This window comes from Gallus gallus, chromosome 12 (assembly GCF_016699485.2).
Source record: "Gallus gallus isolate bGalGal1 chromosome 12, bGalGal1.mat.broiler.GRCg7b, whole genome shotgun sequence".
Classification (NCBI taxonomy): domain Eukaryota; kingdom Metazoa; phylum Chordata; class Aves; order Galliformes; family Phasianidae; genus Gallus; species Gallus gallus.
In genome coordinates, this window is record NC_052543.1 from 16259344 (window position 1) to 16279731 (window position 20388).

The 20388-nt window shown below is 47.4% G+C and overlaps 1 protein-coding gene across 34 annotated transcripts in view; it reads right to left on the reverse strand.

Moving 5' to 3' along the window:
* Positions 1-20388, reverse strand: part of FOXP1 (forkhead box P1) — a 343452-nt gene that overhangs the window by 170584 nt on the left and 152480 nt on the right. For 7 of the 34 annotated variants that reach the window (XM_046899966.1, XM_046899967.1, XM_046899969.1 and 4 more), the window contains one exon: positions 3517-3614. The exons of 20 other annotated variants lie outside the window; for them this stretch is intronic. The gene's annotated coding sequence lies outside the window, so the exon portion shown is untranslated. Of the gene's footprint in view, positions 1-3516; positions 3615-8384; positions 8452-8704; positions 8860-20388 lie in introns of those variants that run through there. 7 more of the 34 variants (XM_046899976.1, XM_040646261.2, XM_046899962.1 and 4 more) reach the window with 3 other exon arrangements.

Sequence of the window (20388 nt, forward strand, 5' to 3'; positions counted from 1 at the left end):
CATAGCTGAGGTGGCTGTAAAAGACAGGGGCAGAGCAGGTGTAAAGCCCCCATCCCCCTTGTCACGTCCCTGAGATGCTCTCCAGATATCTTCAGCCCAAACATCTGGAGCTCATAAAGGGACAATGAGAACGTAATGCCTCACCAAAGCAGGTGAGAGCCAACCCAAGCCAACACTCCCTGTCCTCTGGGTAAGTCAGCCATGAGGTTATTTTTCTTCAAAAATGTTGTTATTTTTGAGCAGAATATTTACATGTCTGACTCTAAATAGGCTCTGGCATTTCTGCCAGGGAATCGGGCACACGACTGCAATCCTGAAGGGTGACGGCAGCATCCTGGCTGCATTCACTCTTCCTCCTTTCCAGGCATTTCCAGCGATGCAGGCAGGTCACAGGGATCGGGTTCAGGAGGGACAGACCCTCAGAAATACAATACACTCTCCAAGAAGTCAGAAAGGAAAAATACAGCGTGGTGAAAAGGCCAAGGAAGAACAAAAACGCCTGGGCAAGGCCCAGCAAGAGGAAGCAAGGATGAGTAGAGCCTGCGAAGGGTTTGCACTGCCTCTGAAGAGAAATGCCTGATGTCGGATAAAGCCGGGAACCCAACGGGTGGGGGGACAGGAGATGCTACCTTGAGGAATCTGCCTATTACAGGATTAGGGGTTACAGTCCCTCTCTCTGAGGACACAGAATGCCAGACTCTGGCCCGAGGGGTTTAGGTGGTGACTTCTGTCCAGGCGTGTCGGTAGGAACTCTGCAATGCACAGAGGGGAATACTGTCCAAACCTGTGGTATCTAAACATAGGTGTCATGAAAATATTAGATATTTCTGTGGAAGAGAAAAAAATACAGAGGAACATGAAGCCAAGACACACGTTTCTTTAAGGAGTAAAATGTGCCCCTCCAACACTGTGATTCTAGAGCATATTTATACCGTGTTTAAAAAACATTTGTCAAGCATATCGAAAACCCAGAAGTTCCCTGTCACACAGCTTAATTCCTTATATTCCGTCTATATGCATATATGGGGCCAGTTTGTTAGGGGGTGGAGGTGTGTAGCAAAGCTCAATCTAGCGAGACATGACACCAGAACGGTGAACAATAAAAGCAAGTGCAGCATATGTGCTGGACATTTTGTGAAAATAACCCAGCTACAATCTCGACTTCTGCAAATTTTCCTGCTCAGAAGTTGGTAACTCGGTTTCTGCTGCGATTCAGCTCAGCCAGCAATCAGGGCGTTCACAATCCTCCCAACTAATATTTATTCGGGAATTCAGAGATTCTAGGAAATATATCTTTACTTTTCAACTCTCTTTTTCAGTGGAGCTCAACAAGCTGTAATCTGGGGATTTTTTCTTTCCTTTTCTTAAATGTCAAGGCTTTTTTTTTTTTTTTTTTGTCTAGCTGTTAAGACTCTCTATGGCTATAAGATCTGAAATGGTAGCAATAATTATATTTCCTATTTTATTACTCGTCATTTCCCCCTTTGATCAGAACTCCATGCCGTTTAACCACATTTATATGGTCATCCTGCACACAGCTTCTAAATACAGAGTTATTTTCCAAGGAAAAGCTACAGGAGCTGGGTTTCCCTTTGCAGCACACACATGGAATCCCATACATTTGGCACCAATTTAGCTTATGATCATTTCGTTCTTCCTTTTTTATATTTGCTTCGTTCAAAAAGCAACATAAAACCCCCTGTTCTCTGGGAATGGCTCTCATTGCTTCCTACTGCCTTCCTTCATCCTGCACACAGCGTGCCCGCTCAGATCCAACCTGCTCTTCTCAAAAGACACCACCAGTGAGCACAAGAAACATCCCACAGCTAAACCACGGGTCTCCAAGCTTTGATAAGCATACCCTGCAAGCCTCACCTCAGCATGAAGACTGGGAAACTTTTCTTACATAGCCTTCTCGTTCCTCCTCAGGTCCAGGGCAAGTCCAGTTTGCAAAGAGGCAAGGCCCCAGTTGGCAGTGCACAGCCCTGCCCGTCTGGCACAGGTGGCCGTGCAAAGGGACCCATGCAAACAGGAGAGCAATGCCTGGGTCCACATGGTTGCTAATGATGGTAAAACCCTGATGAACTTCACAGAACTCAAACAGAGCTGCTTTTGATTTAGGCCATGCACCTGAAAGCAGCACTTGTTTCAGTCAACTTCCTCAAAGCAATGGTCTCAGGAAACGACACATGCAGCCCAGCTCAAGAATTTGCAGTTCTTTGGAAAAAGAACGTGGACTTCTGAAAGGCCATCCTTAGGGTAAGTGTGTTATTTGGAGAAGTCAAGGTGAAGCCAAATTCAACACAAGCAGTGCTGGACTCCTATCCAAAGCCACCACGCGGCACAAGCAGGGCCAGAGGCTGCACAGCTCCGGATGGTTCAGTCCCACATGGCACAGGAGCAAAGGAGAGTGGTTTGTCCCCAAGTCCTTTTGCTAACAGCTTTGCCTGACAGACTTCAATCTCAGCTCAGGGCAAGACCAGTCAACGCAATTTCACTGCACCGCTCTGTCTGCCCAGCCAGGTTAGCCTGACATTCACAGCTCTCACTCACAGGAAAATCTGCTGCTGGAAAGAGGTACGTGCAGCCAAAAGAACTACAAGACGTAGATTAAAAAACCCTAGCAGCTACTTGACTCGTACTACTTTATTTTGCATACACCTCAGACCAGTAGCAACAGGCAGAGTTCCCCAGCTTCCCAAAACATGGCTGGGTGCTGCGGGTGAGCCCGGCTGGGAGCTGCTTGGGGTCCTGCAGCTGGGAAAGCAAGGCATTTGGACACAGCTGCCAGGGTTTCTCATCAGAAATACCTGTCTATCTCCACAGCCGTGAAAAGAGGTGCTTACAAATATGAACAAACCAACGAGAACGGGGACAGAGAATCGTCATGCTCCAAAACCTGCAGTCATCTCGGTTCAGTCAGATGCAGAAGGCCAACAGCACAGTACTCAGCTAATGGCACAGTGACAAATAACTGTTTGCCTCAGCTATTGGTAAATACAAAGACAAATTCCTACAGCTTTTTCACTGGATGCCATTAAAAGACTATGCTGAAAAGCATTACAGAGATAGAGATCAGAGGCCTATTTTTGTTTCTATGTCTTGATACCCGAGACTTTGATGGGGTAAGTTTATTAGCATATGATAAATTGCTCTTTAATCTGGTGTAGTTATAATTCTAGAGAGAGGTTCAGCGGCTTTGCTCTCAACCAAAAGTATTTCTGTGAAGAAACACTTGTTTTGCTGGGAAAGGGTAAGAACAAAGCTGTTTGTAAACAAAGCTGTAAAAGGAGAAGTCCGTCTCCCATGAAGCTCAACACTCCCTGAAATAACTTTCTGCAGAAAGCTACCATTGCCTGATGTGAAAAATTTCTTTGAAACCAGCAATCCTGAATTACACAGAAACGCTCAAACGGGGCTGCACAGTACATCGTTTGAACTGGTATCTCTTTTAATTTCCCACCTGATTGGGTTGAAAAGGTTTGTGGGTTGGAAAGTGCGGAAGGAGAAACTTACTGAAAATTGCAATCCGGGATCAGATTAAAGAGGGGGATGATACAGGGAAAATCTTCTTCATAAACGAGTTTCTTTATCCGGAATGAACTGACAAGGTCCTGTGAGGGGAGGAAGGATATGTGTTTTGTTAGGACAGAAGACGGTAGGAAAAACTATGCCTGAAACCACCTTTGAAGACAGTTCTTACAACACAGCTCCTTTATGGGTGAGATACTGAAATCACTTTGAAGGAAATATCATCTCCCAAGAAGATTAATGCTGAAGTTCCTGTCCAGTGCACTACATCATCATATCCACGAAACACTAACAACACCAAAAGCAACTATCCTGCCCCACCTCTCCGTCTATCCTACCTTCATCTGGCTGGCTGGCCCTGAAATCTCTCCAGAACCCAAGAGAGCGATGCTCAATATACTCCTTTCTACAGAAGCTGAAGACACACCTATGACATCCCAAAGCAATATATACATTATCTGTAAAAGAAAGGCTTGAACTGTAATGCTCCTGCTGAAACAGATCAAGCCAAGAACTCTTTTCATGAGCTTTTGAGACCACAACTTTCCCTGCCCTTGCCCTTGGTTGGACTCTGAGCACAGAGGGCAAAGGAAATGCTGCTGGGTTTGTCCCTTGTGCACTTCACACGAAGCCCATGCTTAGGCACACAGCCTCAGAGAACAGACATGGAGAACCTTCCCTATTCTGGTTTTGGAAGCGAGCCCTGAGATCTGATACTACACGCCCATGTTGTCCATCCAGAATTGGCTAGCATGTCATTCTCCGGGCTCTCCTGTCATGGAGAACACAAGGGGCCTGTAAAAGGAAAGAGTAAAGCTTTTACTTGTCTCCATGGATGCTCTCCATTGCCGTATGGGGGAAGGGATGATGGGAGAACTAAAATCCTACTGGTGGGAAGAGCAGGGGCTTTGTGGGAACGGTTGCTGTGCTCCTGACACGGAAATAAAGATACAAATTCAATGGGGCAGGCTTGGCTACCATGGGATGCCTGCTGGAAAACAAAACAGCACGTGAGAAATGCACAAGGAGACAAAGTGCAGGTGAGGACCATAAAAACCCAACGCTGGGCAGTTGGTAAGCACGGGACCTCCCATTTATTTGCTATGCACCGTAAAGGGGTGGGGGTGGGAGTGGAGAGCGTGCGCTGGGGATCGGCAGTTTCACACTGTGCACCCAGGAAGTTATTAACTTGCGTGTTTATGGGCAACGGCACAAACTATTTGTGGTCATGGGACCCTGTGTAAGGAAAGGATTGCAAGGTTTTCATAACGCTCTTCAGTTAACTTGGTTACCCACACAACAATGGCTTTCTGAGAGGCCAACTGCTGCTAAAAACTGGGGACGGGCTTTACTTCCAGAGGTATTAAACTATGAAAATATCTAACCATAACAGTAAGCAGCTATAAAAAGAGCCCTGTTTATTCCACATGATTTCTTTGTATGCCACAGCGCTATGAGAATACTTCAGCTCAATGACAACATGGTAAATGGGAAAAGATTAACTGTTTAAGTCAGCACTTGCTCATCAGCTCAGCTCTGTTTGGTTTTGGTGACTTTTGTTCTTCTGAAGCCAAGGATTTCTTTAGGATGAGGAGGGAGAACAACAGAGGAAAGCCAGATTTTAAAAATTAAATTCGAAACCGACCTGATGTTAAGCTCAACCCAAGCAGGTACCTCGAATGGAGAAAGCAGAGATGAACGAAACAAAGCAACGTCACAGGTTTTAATCCCGCACCGCCATACGCCACGTTGGGTCGGAGGGCCACAAAGCTGCCCACCTCAGCAGGACCACGGCGTCTCCCATGTGCACAGCGCAGTGGTGGAGCAGCACAGAGCCCTGCGTGCTGCACAAGGAGGCAGCCACGGCTCACACACCTGCAGAGCATGCAAGGCCTCACCTCGTGCTTCCAGCACCGGGGTACAGCAAGAAGAGGGGGGAGAAGGAAGATGGCGATGGTTTATCGGGAGTCCTGCACCGCTCCGCAGAGGACACTTCTACCCCTGCTAATCCCAGCTCCTTAAAGCAACTCTCAGTAAGATAATGAATCCTTTAAATGTTACATCTTGTGTCGTGCATTATTGTGGTGCAGCAACTCTCCACATCAAACAGTCATCAGCGCTCTTACAAAGTGGGCTTATGAGAGACCGGCTGAAAGGCGCTGTGTGAAAAGAAGTGGAAAATTAAAGCTGAAGCAGTCGAAGAAAGGGCTTAATTTACTGGCATGTACAGTATGCAAATGAGATTACTCTCAGCTTAACTGCATCATTTATGTCCATAATAACGGCATCATCATTACAGGGCTCAAATTAAATTACACCATAATTAGCATATCAAAGTGATTGGTTAAAGTTTAAAACAAATACCCAATTTTGTTAATGAACAGCTGTAATTGTCATGTACACTTCAATGAAAACTCCCTAAACAAATATATGTTTTAGAACAGAGAAAGATTTTGAAGCAGACAGGTCTGCAGCGGAGGTAAATTGCCTAAAAAGGAATGACACCGACTATTCTATTAATGGTAATGTATGCTCATCGCTCCCAGGTAATAAAGCATCCCATCCGTGCCTCCTGCCCTGCAGGGCCGTGCCACTCCATCCCCAGCAGCCCGCACCGGTGTGACACCGCAGCTCCACCTGCTCTGACCACATCTCCACAGCACTTCCAGAGGTGGAACTGCACCGGCCAAGTTTTTTCTTTTTTCTTTTCTTTTTTTTTTTTTTTGCTGTTCTCCTCTCATTAAAATAAATAGGGAGGTGGGACCGGCGGGTTTGTCCTTGTCAGGCTGACAGTCGCCGACGCATTTGCATCGATCAATCAGCACAGCTGCACACAGTGAGCGCAGAAGAGGAGCAGAGCAGTGCTAACAGCGCACGGAGAGGGCAGGGGCTGCCGAGCACCCGGAGCTGCACCGCTCCGGCCCCAAAATGCCGGCACTGCTCCGCTGGGCTCTGTGCTGCTGCCCGGAGTTACGGCAGGCGACACCGGGAAATATATTTGGTGCTAAAATTGGGAATGCACTTTCAAATATACTTAACAAGGAAATTGAATGTCTTATTAAATCCGTATTATCAAAACACTGTTCAAAAATTTAAAGAAAGTAGCTTTTCATTTTATTCATCGAGGAATCCATTAAAGCCTAAGCTCTGAAGTAGTATGTAAATTATGTGCCTTTCAAGGTAGAGCTAGGGCAAATTCACTCCATCAACTAATGATGAACCTCATTATGTGCAGGGAGTATTCATAATGAGGAAACAAGCCACCCGCCATTCCACGTTCCAACATAAATCCCTGCAAAATGTGAATATCTCCACGTCTAATTAAGGGCCACTAATTCCTACCATCCCCTACACGGCCCAAAAAAGCAAAAGCTAGAAATGTGCTTTAAAGCACATCCTTTGATTTTTAAAATACACATTTATTTGTGTTTACCACAATGAGATGCAATCAAAAAAAAACAAAACAAAACAACAACAACAACAAAAAACATTCCCAGTTTTATAGGATAAAAGTTTGGGAACGCAGAACTTTACTGACGTTGCCTGGCCCGGCCTTACATTTTCAGAAGGCTTCTGCCCAGCAAAGGTCAGGCTGAACAGCTCAGCAGAAACACAAATAAACAGGCAAAGAGCAGAAATGTGCGAGTACCTACAGAGTAATATTTTAAGCAGGGGGAAAAAAAAAGAGGAGGAAAAGCTGAGCTGCCTGGTTCTGCTCTGGAACTGTGGCTTCCTTAAAAAAAAAAAAAAGAACAAAAAAACTCAGAGATCCCAAAATCAATTGGGGGAGGCTGGCAGCAAAGGCAGGAAGACGGAGAGCCAACTCTGCTGCCAAGTCCACAACAGGTACTGAGAAGGTTTTGGATCGACGCTCAGTTTAGGCAGAAGCTGCTTCCTTCCTCCAGCCCTGTCAGAAGCGAGGACCGAAGGCAGAGCTGTGTAACACAGGTTTGATGAAGGGCGCCCTTCCTCACTTATCTAGCTGTGCTATTTATGCCCGCTCCTACAACAGCAGTGCATTTCTCATAGAGTTACATAATGCCGGGTGCATCCGTCCCCATGCAGTCATTCGCTCTCGCACTGAATTACGAATTCGCTGCACTTCTGGCAGAGGAGCGGACAGGTTGCAGACCGATTCCCCTCAGCACGCCGTGCTTCTGTGCTACTGCCCTGTGCAAGCGTTTCCCTACATCTCCAAACCCGACCCAGGGGCACGGCAAAGCCTCGCAAGCCTTTCCGTTTGCAGGAAGAGAAACCGTCCTCCGGAGCCGAATCGCAGAGAGGCTTCAGGGGAAGAGAGCCGAGAAGGCACGGCGGGGTGGCCTGAGAACCGGGGTGAGTCCTGGCGGGGCACGTGGGCGGCCCCAGCAGCCTTCACGTTACACCACCCGAAAAGTTGGAGCCCTCCTGTAAAAACGCCCCTCACGTTCCAGCCCTACAACAGTTCATTTAGAATTCACAGAAATTCAGAGCGGCTGAGAGGAATACGTGCACATCAAATCAGAAAAGCAAAAATCATCATCATCATCATCATCAATACTTAGAAGAACAAAAGAGAGCGCACGGACGAAAGTATTTTAGCAACGCACGTTTTCTCGGAATAGCAGGGCAGGGCATGCTGGGGGGCGGGAGGAGGGGGCTCCGGCGTCTTTAACTTGCATAAAAATAAAACTACACTCCCTGAAGCTGCTCCCCGGCACGCTCGCTCCCCCCTCGCCTCCATGGAGGGCTTCTTTTTCTTTTTTTTTTTTTTTTTTTTTTGCCTCCTTTTAGGTCAACCAGTCATGCACTGGGAAGCCAACCCTCCAAAAATAACTTGTCCCTCCCCCGGAGCGCCGAGTCGAACAACCTACCTTTGTTCTGGCGGCGGCAGATAACAGGCGGCACGCCGCGGGAGCTCGGCGGGGCGGCCCGGGGGGCGCGGGGCTGCGGCCGGGGCGGCGCGGGGCAGGGCGGCACCTGGCGGGGCGCTGCGGGCGCGGGGCCGCTCCGCCGCGGGGCGCCACGAGCCGGCCCGCCGCAGCACGGCCCGCCGCCACTCGGCTCCGCGCGGCCGGAGCGCGGAGCGGAGCGAGGAGAAAAGCGCGCCCCGCCGCCCCCCCCCCCCCCGGCCCCCCCACCCCTCCCAGCAGCGAAGCCCGCGGCCCGGCCGCCCCGGCGCAGCTTTACGTACACGCGGGGTCGGGAGGCGGCGGGAAGAGTTCCGCGGGATGGATTTGACACTTCTTTTCCGGGCAGCCTTTTGTGGAGTTGCGCCGTTTGTTTCTTATTGTCTGAGCAGCAGTTGGAAGCGTCTCCCCGAGGGGGCCCCTCAGCCCGGCTCGGCCGCTTTGACAGGGAGGTAACCATATTAGGATGTGTATGGCAAAGTAAACAATAACATAGTTGCAATGAAATGGAAATTTTTTTTCAGCTAATAGTGTTGGTGTCAGCCCCGTTTTTAGCCTGTCCCAGTAGTTTTGGTTTCTGGTTTGAACAGGCCGTGTTTTTTTTTTTTTTTGTTTTTTAATTAAATATCTATATATTATATATATAGATATATATTGGGGGTGGGGGGAGAAGGGGTGGGGGCAGAGGCAAGTGCTAGCAGCTTCCAAATGTCTCGCTGCGAGCCTGCTGCAAACGGCTCGGGCACGGGGAGAGCGTTAAAGAGCCAAATAAAGCCACGTCACTTTCATCCCTGCAAAAAAACAAAAGGATGCCCACACGCGTTCCTGAGCCCGGCCGGGGTTGGCTGGGCGAGCTGCGGGGCTGCAGCGGGCCGGACCGGACCGGGCCCGGCACAGCGGTCCGCCCGCGGGAGCGGAGCGCAGCGATAGGGGCTGTGCGCAGCGAGGCTGCGGGCTGCAAAGCTCGGAAATCGCCGGGTTTACGGGATAAAGCACTTGAAGCGAATTGTAAAACGCAGGTGTCAAGTTATTCGGTTTAATCAGAAGCAGAGCTCGGCGCAGTTGCCGTGCAGAGGTTCCCGCAGACGAAGTTCTTAAGCGGAAGGCTGGGAGCCGAGCAGCGCTGCCCGAACGGCCCTCTGACGGCCCAAGCCCCGCGAACAAGTGCAGCATCTCGCAGCGAGGACGAGGCGGCCGCCGGAGCCGCAGTCGGGCGCCCGGCGAGCGGGGCCGCGGCCCACGGGCGGCCAACAGCTCCGGCAGTGCGGGGCGGGGGCCGAGGGCGCAGCGCTCAGTGCGTGGGCACGGCCAGGGGAGGCTGAAGGCGGCCGAAGTCGCTGCGAGATCGCACACTCGGTACAGAACAAAGGCAACGTTTCTCTTACAAATATGATGCATGCTTCCCCTGCCAAATTCGCTCGTACTCAGCTCATCTGCAGCAATCGCAACATCAGTGTTGACATCTAATGGTACCTACGAGCATCTCTCTGCCTTTCCATACGGCGTGAGCCTGCTCTGCTAACACACTTTAAATTTTCCAACCATCTTGTTTAAACTAAACATCCATAAAATCACGCGGCGCGCTGCTTATCTGCGCTCCCCCAACCAAAATAAGAAGTTAACTCGACGTGCTGATACCAAAGCCAATCAATCACACGGCCAAGTAGCAGTTCAAAAGTTCAAAGACATGATGGCCAGCTCGCTGCGACGCAGCACTCACCCAATAATAACTTGACTCCATCACTCCTCATAGTATAGACAATTTCATAGCATCATTTTCATTAGGCTGTCTCACTGAAAATTGCCAGCTATTTATGTATACGCTAAAATAAATTAGCCATTTCATCGAGCACCGTGACTCTTATAAAATACATTAACACAATACTCAATTTTCCAGTTGGAGTAAATAAATAAATCAATAAATTCAATGCGGAGTAATTTTTATATATATACATTTTTTTTTTATCGAGGAGCTCCAGCTCTCTGCATAAGTGTTTTTATTGGGTTTATTTGTTTCAATAAAAATTGAAATGGGCCACTGATCTTAGCTGTAGGATCTGGGGGGGGAATCATTAGTATTAAGGAAGTGTACTGGGCAGTGCTGCCAACTCGCAACATACAATTTTTCATCAAAAATCATTTCCACTGCAGCTATTGAAGAGCCGCTCTGTTCTGGGGGCTCAGCTGAAGGGGGCGACCCCCAAAGTCTCTTAATGCTGCAAATGGAGCAGATCTCCAATCTGACTCTTCCACCGCAGCCTTCAGCTGCTCTGTGACGAGGACAAGAACCAACACAGGACCAGGAGGAAATAAAATACATCCCTTATGGCACAGATCAGCCTTAGCAATGAAAAAAAGTACAAACTGAAACATACCATCTAAGCCCGTAATGATTTAACATAATTCCTTTGAAAAGGCTGCATGTGAATAGCAGTTTGTAAACTGCCTGGTGGTAACAGAAGGGTACTTTCTGTTCATATTCACTCTTTAACCTAATCAGAGGAAAAGTAAATATCAGGTCTCAATTTTAATGACTGACTATAAATAAAAGCTTTTACCCAAAATGCACAGTTTGCAAAGATAACGATTTTAAGTATGATGTCACTGGTGACCTATTGAACTACGTGGCACATGTCAGACAGACGTCTGTTTCTTAAATTGCAGTAATAAATTAGTAGCCACAGAATCTGTTCTGTCAAGAAAACGTGAAGCTTTCCTATTCAAATAAAAGTTTAATGAATGTTTCAGCTTCAGTGGAAGAGTTGAGATGGGGGTTCTGTGGCCGGGTTGGCTGCTGTGCGCAACAACCCCCAATCCCAGCCAAACAGTCTCTCCTCTGTACCCAAATGCATGATAAAACTGATGTAAGAGAAATCATCTTCCATACCTTGGAGATGCGGAGCGAACCCCAAAGACTTTGTGCCCACTGAGAAGCAAGCAGTGATGCGCATCCCACGTGCAAGAGAACTTCTTTTTCTTCTGTCCCTGTGCAACAGTGCTTCACAACGCAGATGGTACCAGCAGGGTCCAAGCCATGGGCAAGGCTCTCCTTGAATTTTACACTACCCATGGCAAGCACCCCCTCTTCAAGAAGCCACCGAGCTCCCACATGCTGCTGAACAGACATGGAAATAAGGCTGTGAATGCCCTCAGTGGGAGCTGTCGTGTGGCCCCATTCGTTCTCCTCCTAGAGGAGACAAAGCTGGGTCAGGATGGAGGACAAGGAGGAGTGAGGGACAAGGAGGCTGGGGAGAAGAGGCACTGTCACTGCCTGAGCCGGGGAGCGCTCTGTCCACCAGAGGGGAACCAGAGGCTCTCATCCAGCTCAGAGTAGGAACGTTTTGTAGACCTGCAGCTTGGCCAACCCGAGATCAAGTAGTGCAGTTATGCCCAAAGCAAAGTCCCTGCTTTCAGTGCAATCTCACAGATTCATAAAGGTTGAAAAAGACCACGCATAGTCCAACCATCCACCTACCAACAACGTTGCCACTAAACCACATTCCTTACTACCACATCACCTTACACATTTCCACATTTTAGCCCCAAAACATGGAAAATCCTCAGGCTCCCCAACCACCTGGCACTAAATATGTTTCCACACAGCCAGGGCAGCATTTAATTCTCTAATCCTTTTCTGAGAAATGGCTGCATGGTCTTTGGGGAAAGTTCTAGACAGAGATAACTTCAGCCCAACCAGCCTGGCATTTACACAGTTGAGGAACAACGGGGATTTTCACCAGGAAAAACCTATTTAAAAAACAAAAACAAACAAAAAACCCCTTATTTTTAAATAGAAACAACACTGATCTATTTCTTGGTGTAAGTAGAGAAATTAGAAAAAATATACATACATGCTTTTTTTGATGCTACATTGCTGGTTTCCCCACGAAACGCTACCAATGTTTCTCATATTCTATCCTATGCACAGAACTAACAAAAAGCTTTACACAAAAAACCTGACAACCATCAGCCCAACATGTAATGAAACAACAGAACAAGCCGAATACAGAAGTGAGGAACACACAGCCAAGACTTCCCCCACCCGACTCATGGGCCCATGCCCTTCAGCACACAAAGGCACGTTGCCTTTTCCTTCATCCAGCCTCCGTAAAAACCAAAACGCCAAGACTCCTTCTCCTCACACTGCCCTCTCTGAGCTGCCCCCTCCCCGTGAGGCTGAGGAGACCCCCGGGTGCAGCGGGATGCTCCTTCCACATCTCACACGTCCCACGGGGAGGGGCTGGGCATGGCAGCTCTGCTCCAGTGCTCGCAGATTGCTCGCTGGGTAGAGCTCCGAAGGAGCTTGAGCTTATGATAAGCAACGGCATACTTAACAGTTACATATTACTGTTCATGATAATGCAATATTTCATTTGGGTGATTTAGAAGTCCCTCTTGACCAACTTACAGTGAGACACCAAACGCTTCATCAATCACAACCATTTTTATTCACAATCCAGTGCAAAAACTACGGGGAGAGTTGAATTTTCAGTAACTCATTGGGGAGGGCATTGCTACCAGCGTTGAAAATCCTCCTATCTCACCAATTTTTATGTTTGATTCAAATATATTTTCTTTCTAAGCAGCATTCCATTTTCCCTCATCTCTCTGCCACGTTTCTTATCGTGGCAGGGGGAAAGAGTATCCAATTTAATATCTGTTTTGCAGGACAGGAGATTTTTTTCATATCTTATGCACTAAGAAAAGCTGCAGGGGATGGCTTAGCAGGCTGAGCATCAGGTTTTAAATACCTAGACTCCCTGGAACCACAGATCCCATCAGGTCGACTGAGCCCTTCATGTTCCCGGGGTAGATAAATTAAGTGTCACGCTGTTTACTTTGCTGGGATCTTTCCAGTGAGACCTCTGCAGTAAAGGTCCTGTCTGTTTTGCGTGAAGTTTAAGGTTGAAGTCTCGTGGCTAAGGCACAGCACTGGGTGCCACCTTGATCTCGCTAACGCTAATGGCAATTCAGCCATTTCTGTTGAGGCAGACATTCCAGGGATCTGCTCCCACACTTGCTCCAGTGTCACTGGATGACTGAAAATTATTCAGCAGCTTATCTGCCTCAGGTTTGGTGACTGTTAAAAGAGAAAAAAAAATACGTATACACCTCCCGGATGCTTAATTCATAAGTTATACAAAACTGTCAGACCTGGGGACGACAGAAGAGAGGTTCATCATTTTTACAGGCTGGTTTTTGTGACCAGAAGGAGCCCCACATTTCCGCAAAGCCATATCCCCTCCCACTGCCCTGCACCATGCAGAGGCGGTTTGCTCCTGCTGTGACCAAGCCTCCAACATCAATGACTCACACCAGGAGCCTGTTAGAAAGAAATACCTGGAGAGAAGTGGTATCAAGTGCTCACAAAAGCCAAAAGGTTCCTAACAATCACAGAACATCACAGGTCAACAGATGTGCAGAGGCACACACCCATACTCACACACAAACCCTCAACCTTGAACACTTCCAGAGGTTGCTTCACCTCCAAAAGGTTCAACTCATGGAAAGCAAACCCAGTGCTGAGAAAAACAGGACGCGGGGCAGCTGTAAACACACTCTTTGCACCTACTCCTGGCCTTACCCTTTCCTTCCCAGCTACCATTATCTTAATGCATGTAGATGCACTTCCCTCTCAGTAAGGAAGATGAAGGCCAACAACAAAGCAACAATTAAAAAAAAAAGACAACCGTGTTCTTCACAACAGTTCCCTTTTAAGCAGAAATTAAGTAGAAAGCAGATTTCCTTTTGAAGTGGTTAGGGAAAGGACTGTATTCTTTATTTGTCTTCACAACGGCATATACTCAGTGCTTAGGGTACCAGAAATAGTAATTAGCACTCCTAAAATGCTGTGTGTCGCAGCAACATACCAAAGGGCTCAGCATGGCTGTGGGCATGCTGGCACGAATCCCCCCTCAGGTGCTCTCCAGTGGCATGCAGCTCCCACATTTGCTTCTCGAGCCATCCCAGGACCTGCTGGAGCTCTGGCAGTGCATGGGCATAGGGGCCCTGCTGGGCTGGTGTAGGAAAAGAAACAGGAACCAGTCCTTCAGCTCCGTTTAGGCGCTGCCACATGCAATCTGGCTTTTCAGGTTACTTGGCTAACCAGAGGACGCGGCATCAGCCCAGTTGTGAAAACAACTCACATTCAAGCTAAGAAATCCAAAGTGGTAAATGTATTGTTTGCACTGCAGAGGGAAAAAGCTCTGCAAGGGAAAGGAAGCAGACCATCACTTCTGGACAGGGACAGTTTTCATGGCAGCGTTTGGGTGCGTCCCACACACTCAGCCATGGAAGAGGACAGAGGGAAGTCAGTGGATGGCCATGCAGCTAACTAAAGCCATTACAACAGAACCTTCCAAACCTGTTCTGAAGCAATTACTAAACCTCCTTGTTAATAACTTAGACAAGAAAGGGCGCACACCCCTTGCCATATGGCCGTTTTGCTGTAAGAAAAGGTGCAGGAGCCAGAAGATGGGAGCATCCCTCTGCCACAGACTCATCTCTCGGCAGCCCAGTGTTCCCATCCTTCCTGGCAAATCCTTCATGTCCAGCATGTCCCTGAATGCACTGAACCGTGGCCAGAGCCTTGCTACGGATCCCAGCACAGGCAGAGCCAAGCAGAAAAGAAGATTGCTCGCCCTGACTCTAATCTCCTGTTTCAGTGCTTTGAGTCACCAGTGGTCATCCAGGAGACTTCAGATGTGCAGATGGGTTCAGAGGGAAGAAGGCAGAGTCAGGGCCGTGCCACTGCAGGCGATGCTGTTTCCAGCCAGCAACCCAGGGCTGGAAATGGAAAGGATGAGGCAGATTTTAGAGGGAAGCAAAATCTCTCTCCTCTCTGCCTATCGGGTCTGAGGGGTAAAAGATGGAACAGGATGGAACTGGTTTTGGTTTAAAGCTGCAGAGGAATCACAGGAATAGAGCACTTACAGAGAAATGTATTTTCACGTAAACTTTTATGCTGCCATCCCTTGTAACTGGGCATCGGGGAAGATGTTAATAAACACCAGGGCAAGAAAAACACAGTAAAAAATATCAGACCACAAACCCATCTCTTCCAAGATCTTAGAAATAGCTCTGCAGCTATATACTACAGGGAGCCAAGCACACTTAAATGCAAGTTTGCATCTTAAACATAAGCACACATACATACAAACAAGGTTCTACAGATATTTGTGCGCTGTACCACAGTATTTTCCAGGGCCAGCACTGCTGCTTGTGTTACAGCGCTTGTAATGCAGCTGCACATCAGGCCCCCAAGAAGGGGCCTTGGAAAGAAGCTGAAGTAGTGACAGTTTATGTTGCTGGGGTTATTTCTGAGGCACACTTGCTGTTTACTGTGTTTCTATTTCCAACCAAGCTGCAAAGTCCACCCATAAAACAGGAGGAGGCATTTCTTTGGGTGAGGGACAGCGCAGCACAGGCGAGGAGGACGGACCTTCCAGCTGGGCAGAGCTCCACAGGAATGCTCCAGGCCTGATGTACAGCAGTTTCCTCCCATGAAGAGGAAAGCTATATTCAAAATCTCCAGTTACAAGGCTCCTCTCGGTATATATTTATGCAGGAAGCTCAAATAATTTAATACCACGCCTCACTAATCATGTGAGTGCACAATTTTTGCAGGGCCAAACGGTTCTTGTGCATTTTTATTGTGCATCTATTGTCCTTGGCTTAGAAAAAGATGCCTCAGAAGGTTACTGGTACTTTTAAAGGTGGTATGTATCTGTGCCATATACGATCAAACGTGATTAATCGTAGGCTCACTAGGAGAGATTAACCTGCTCTACAAGGAGTCAAAAACTACTCGGAACCATGGTAAATCACAGCATATGGCCAATTGGACAACTTCATTCCACTTCAAAGGGAAATTAAGTAACACACTCTAGGGTATATTCTCCTCTTGTTACACTCGCAAATCCCCATTAATGCTAATGATTGCACAAAGTGTAAGAAAAATGCTACAAACACATAAAACAAAGCAAGACTGGTCAAGAATATGCAAAAGCATATGCGGAGGGATCTAAAGAGCATTTAAATGAAACACAGCTTCCTTCTTCCTTCCTTTCTTTCCTTAAAAGCAAATGGCGTGCACTACTGCAAGTATATATAATTTGCCAACACGCATAAAAACTACAATTCATGACAAAGAGTGAAATTCAAGGCCAGTGCAAGCTCCTCGTCTTGACTGGAGATCAGAAAACTGGCTCCTCAAGTGAAAAAGAACATCAATTCCATTTTTTTCTAAGAAAACCATTTCCTATCAACTTTGAAAACAAGAATGTCTACAGTGATCTGATTGGACCCTCTGTGATTGTTTTGGCTCGGCTCCCTCATCCCTCCTCAGCTGGGTGGCTAAATGTTAGTGTAACCACGAGGTTCAGAGGGTTCTCTTCTTATTAACCTTCCACTTCACGTTACCAATTTTAGAGAGGAATATAACTGCCCTTCAGAGACGTCACTTATCCTCAGTTACTTCCGAGGTGAGAGTTCACATTTATGTCCACAGCTGTGACGTGAGACTACCGTGGAAGGACACCACAAAGTTAATAGATGGGACAATACAGAATTAAATAGGTTGGACAATACGGAGTTAATAGATTGGGGTTTGGCATTTCTCTGCTTCCTTTGGACTGTTTCTTATTTGTTTGTTTATTTTTTTCAGAACCACGCAAGAGCAATTGGATGGCTCCAAAAGGCTGTGAACTCTTGCCTGAGTTTGGAGGCACACACACAAAACAAGGAGACGATCCCTTATGCTCAGCCTGGTGATGGCAACTCGAGGCCATGCCTGGTGCTGGGGCAGCTCCACAGCCGGGCCCAAATGCCCCACGCCACCACCAGGTTGTCCTCATGGCCCACCAACACTCACGTGTCAGTATGAAGGGAGCTGAGGTGAGGACTGTCCCCAGGATCCCCCTGTTGTGGCCCTGAGTCCTCCTCCCAGCCCGCTGTTATTGCAAGCCACAGGACGTTTTCCAGCATGGTTATTAGCACCACCTCAGTCAGAGCTGTTCAAGATGGATCTTGTCTTGGAGCAAGCAAGAAAAATTCACAAGGGAAAAAATCAGATTTGGAAACTAACCGTTTTGTAATCTCCTGCCACGCAATTTGGTTTTCAGGCAAACTTCCAGCCCTTTCAGTAGCAAAAAAAAGCAGACAAATTCGCCGAGTTCCACCATCTCGTGGTGCAGAGCAGGGCGCGATACGATGCCACACGCGTTGAAAAGCTGCACAGCGGAAGGGAGTGACGCATCCATGCACGGTGGTGGAGGAGACAGAACACACAGCACGTGAAATAAAACAGAGCCAAAACAACCATTTCTGCTGCAACAAATTCATCTTCCCATGTTCCCCCCCTCCTGAATTCGGCACGGCTGGCCTGGCTTGGCACACAGCAGAGCACCTGGGCTACCGCAGCTCCCTGCCAGCTGCCAGCCCTCCCCGTGCACCAGCCCTGGCTCCTGCAGGCCGTGGCCGCAGAAAGGGCACGAGACAAGGAGAGGAGAAACGCTGGCAGAGACGACAGCAGTGCTGAGCGCTGTGACGCGCTCCCAGATACCAGCGGGCTGTTGCGCGGCCCTTATCAGCAGACACAAGTTCAAGGTCAGCCTTGATGCACTTACTGAAAACTGACACTGCCCGCGTCCCGCAGTCAGCACAACTTCAAATAAAGCCTCCCAATTATTAGCAGTAATTCTGTTTATTATTGCAGGGCTTTGGGACAAACAAAAAAGGAGCCCCGTTGTGCTCAGCGCTGTACAAGAAAGCTTAATTAGCCTCCTCGGAGGCTGCCCCCTTCAGCTTTTTTTTTTTTTTAAACAAGATCTTTTTGAACATAAATAAATTCAAATTTCAGAATCCCAGAATTCCGTTTCCTGAAATGTGTTTCCGTAAACAACCAAAACAACTCTGCCTTTCCCACTTTTCGCTGTACAACAAACATATAACCCTTGTTCGCTTTAAGAAAAAAAATCATACCATGAAATCTTCACCTCAGGGATGCAAATAGGTTTTTGCCATTTATTTAAGCCAGGATTCGAACCGAGCTTTTCTTCTTAACTACATGAAAGTTGGGCAGTGATGTGTCTTCTGTTGTTTCTCTCCTCCAACTGCACTATTGACTACCAACGATAAATATCCTAAATGCACGGGGATATTCACAAACTGGAAAAACAAATAAAGATAACGCTATATGAACTGGTTGTGAGAGCTCCGCAGTTCGGCACGATTCATGTGCACGTCTAGATAAGAGCAATACCAAGAAAGTTATGACAGTCAATACAGGAAAACTGGACCAATTTTGGGGGAGGAAAGTAAATCTCCAGGCTTCTCACACTTTGTCTGGGGGCATCTGATCACGTACAGTCATGGAGATGCCAAAGCACCATGCCAGCATTTGCACGCTGCCCTTACCCAGCAGCTCATGCGCTGCCTCCAGCAGTGGAAGGAAGAAGTGGCACGTGAGGTCAGAGATCGCCTCATCCTTCTGAGCACTGCCCACCTGTGGTCTCAGCTGTCCCCAGCTTTTCAGCGGATGGATTCTGAGCATCAGACCATCACCTGAGGGCATTTTATGACCACGTTCAAATGCAAACGTTTCCTGCTGAGACTCCACCTCACTCAGACTCGTACCAATAACTTAGAAGTCACCAGCTATTACATCCTACCATCCAATCCTTCAGACTCTGCTTCATTTCTTTTGCCATCACAGCTCACTGATGCTGCCATTCACCTTTGAGGATACCTGTTCAGTTCAGCTGCACTGTAAGACCACACTTTGCATTACATTTTCCCAAAGCTTATTCTAGCAATTTCTTGGCAGCAGACGTTGTTTGGATACCCCACGAAAATTGCACACCAAACACTGATTAGAGTCGTTCCCACTACCACAGACTGAACCAGTCAGCCCTTAAAGCAAGCTTAAGAGATGGCTTCCATGCCCCAGTCCTTTGGAGGAAGGCCACAACTATCCTCCATGCCAAGGAAGGAGCTGACACAGGACCTGGAGGTGTGTGGAAGCTCTCCAGTACTAAATAAACACCCCAGAACAGTCACTTCCCTGGCATGGTTAAATAAAGAAGATCTACCAAACTACTTTGCACACACGAGGTTAAATCAATAGAGTTGACTCAGGCAACCAAAATTACAGCGTACTGTTTGACACACATACAACACTCTCCATTCCAGGAGGAGGTTCCCCAGTTCCCTTCCGAACACTCAGCTCCGCACCACGCACCCCTCCACTGCACTCAGCAGCGTCTGCTTGACATTAGTACTAAACATTATTCATTAAGAGCGTAACACTAAAGTGCAACATGTAAGTAAATCAAACTCTTAATGCTCTATTTTACAAATTTCATGGGCCACTGGGGATAATTAAAAGGGTAATTATATAAAGTTGGTGCAGTTTTGAGACTCAAATGACATTTTCTGCTTTAAAGCACTCAATGACCTGGTATTTTTCTAAGGCAGACTTTTTATACTTTTATGGTCAAACAGCATAAACAAACTAGAACTGTTTTTTAAGACACTGCAATTCTTTTTCTTTTCTCTCTCTCTCTCTCTCTCCACACTGTTTTCTTTGATCAATACCATCCACAACTTATTCCTAGAAGTCCTACATTGAGATGTCAAGAAAAACATGGCCTTGTACAAAAATCACTGCTCACTTTAACACGATGCTGAGCCTCAAGTCTGGTTTTATCTGTAGCTCTGCACAAAAATGGTATTGCTTTGGGTGTTTACAGCACTGGAGTGCTGTTTGGTTTGTCACTGTGTTTAACCACTGCTCTAAAGCTAGCAAAGTACATTACTGGTAGTAACAGCTCATGAAAAATACAGCGAAGGAACTGCTAGTGGCAGAAGCATTTAACTTTCTTGTTAGCAGCCTCCCCCATGTGGCACTTTAGCACCAGCAAGTTGTTTATTATGTTCTGTGCCAGGCAAAACTGATTAAATGGGGCTC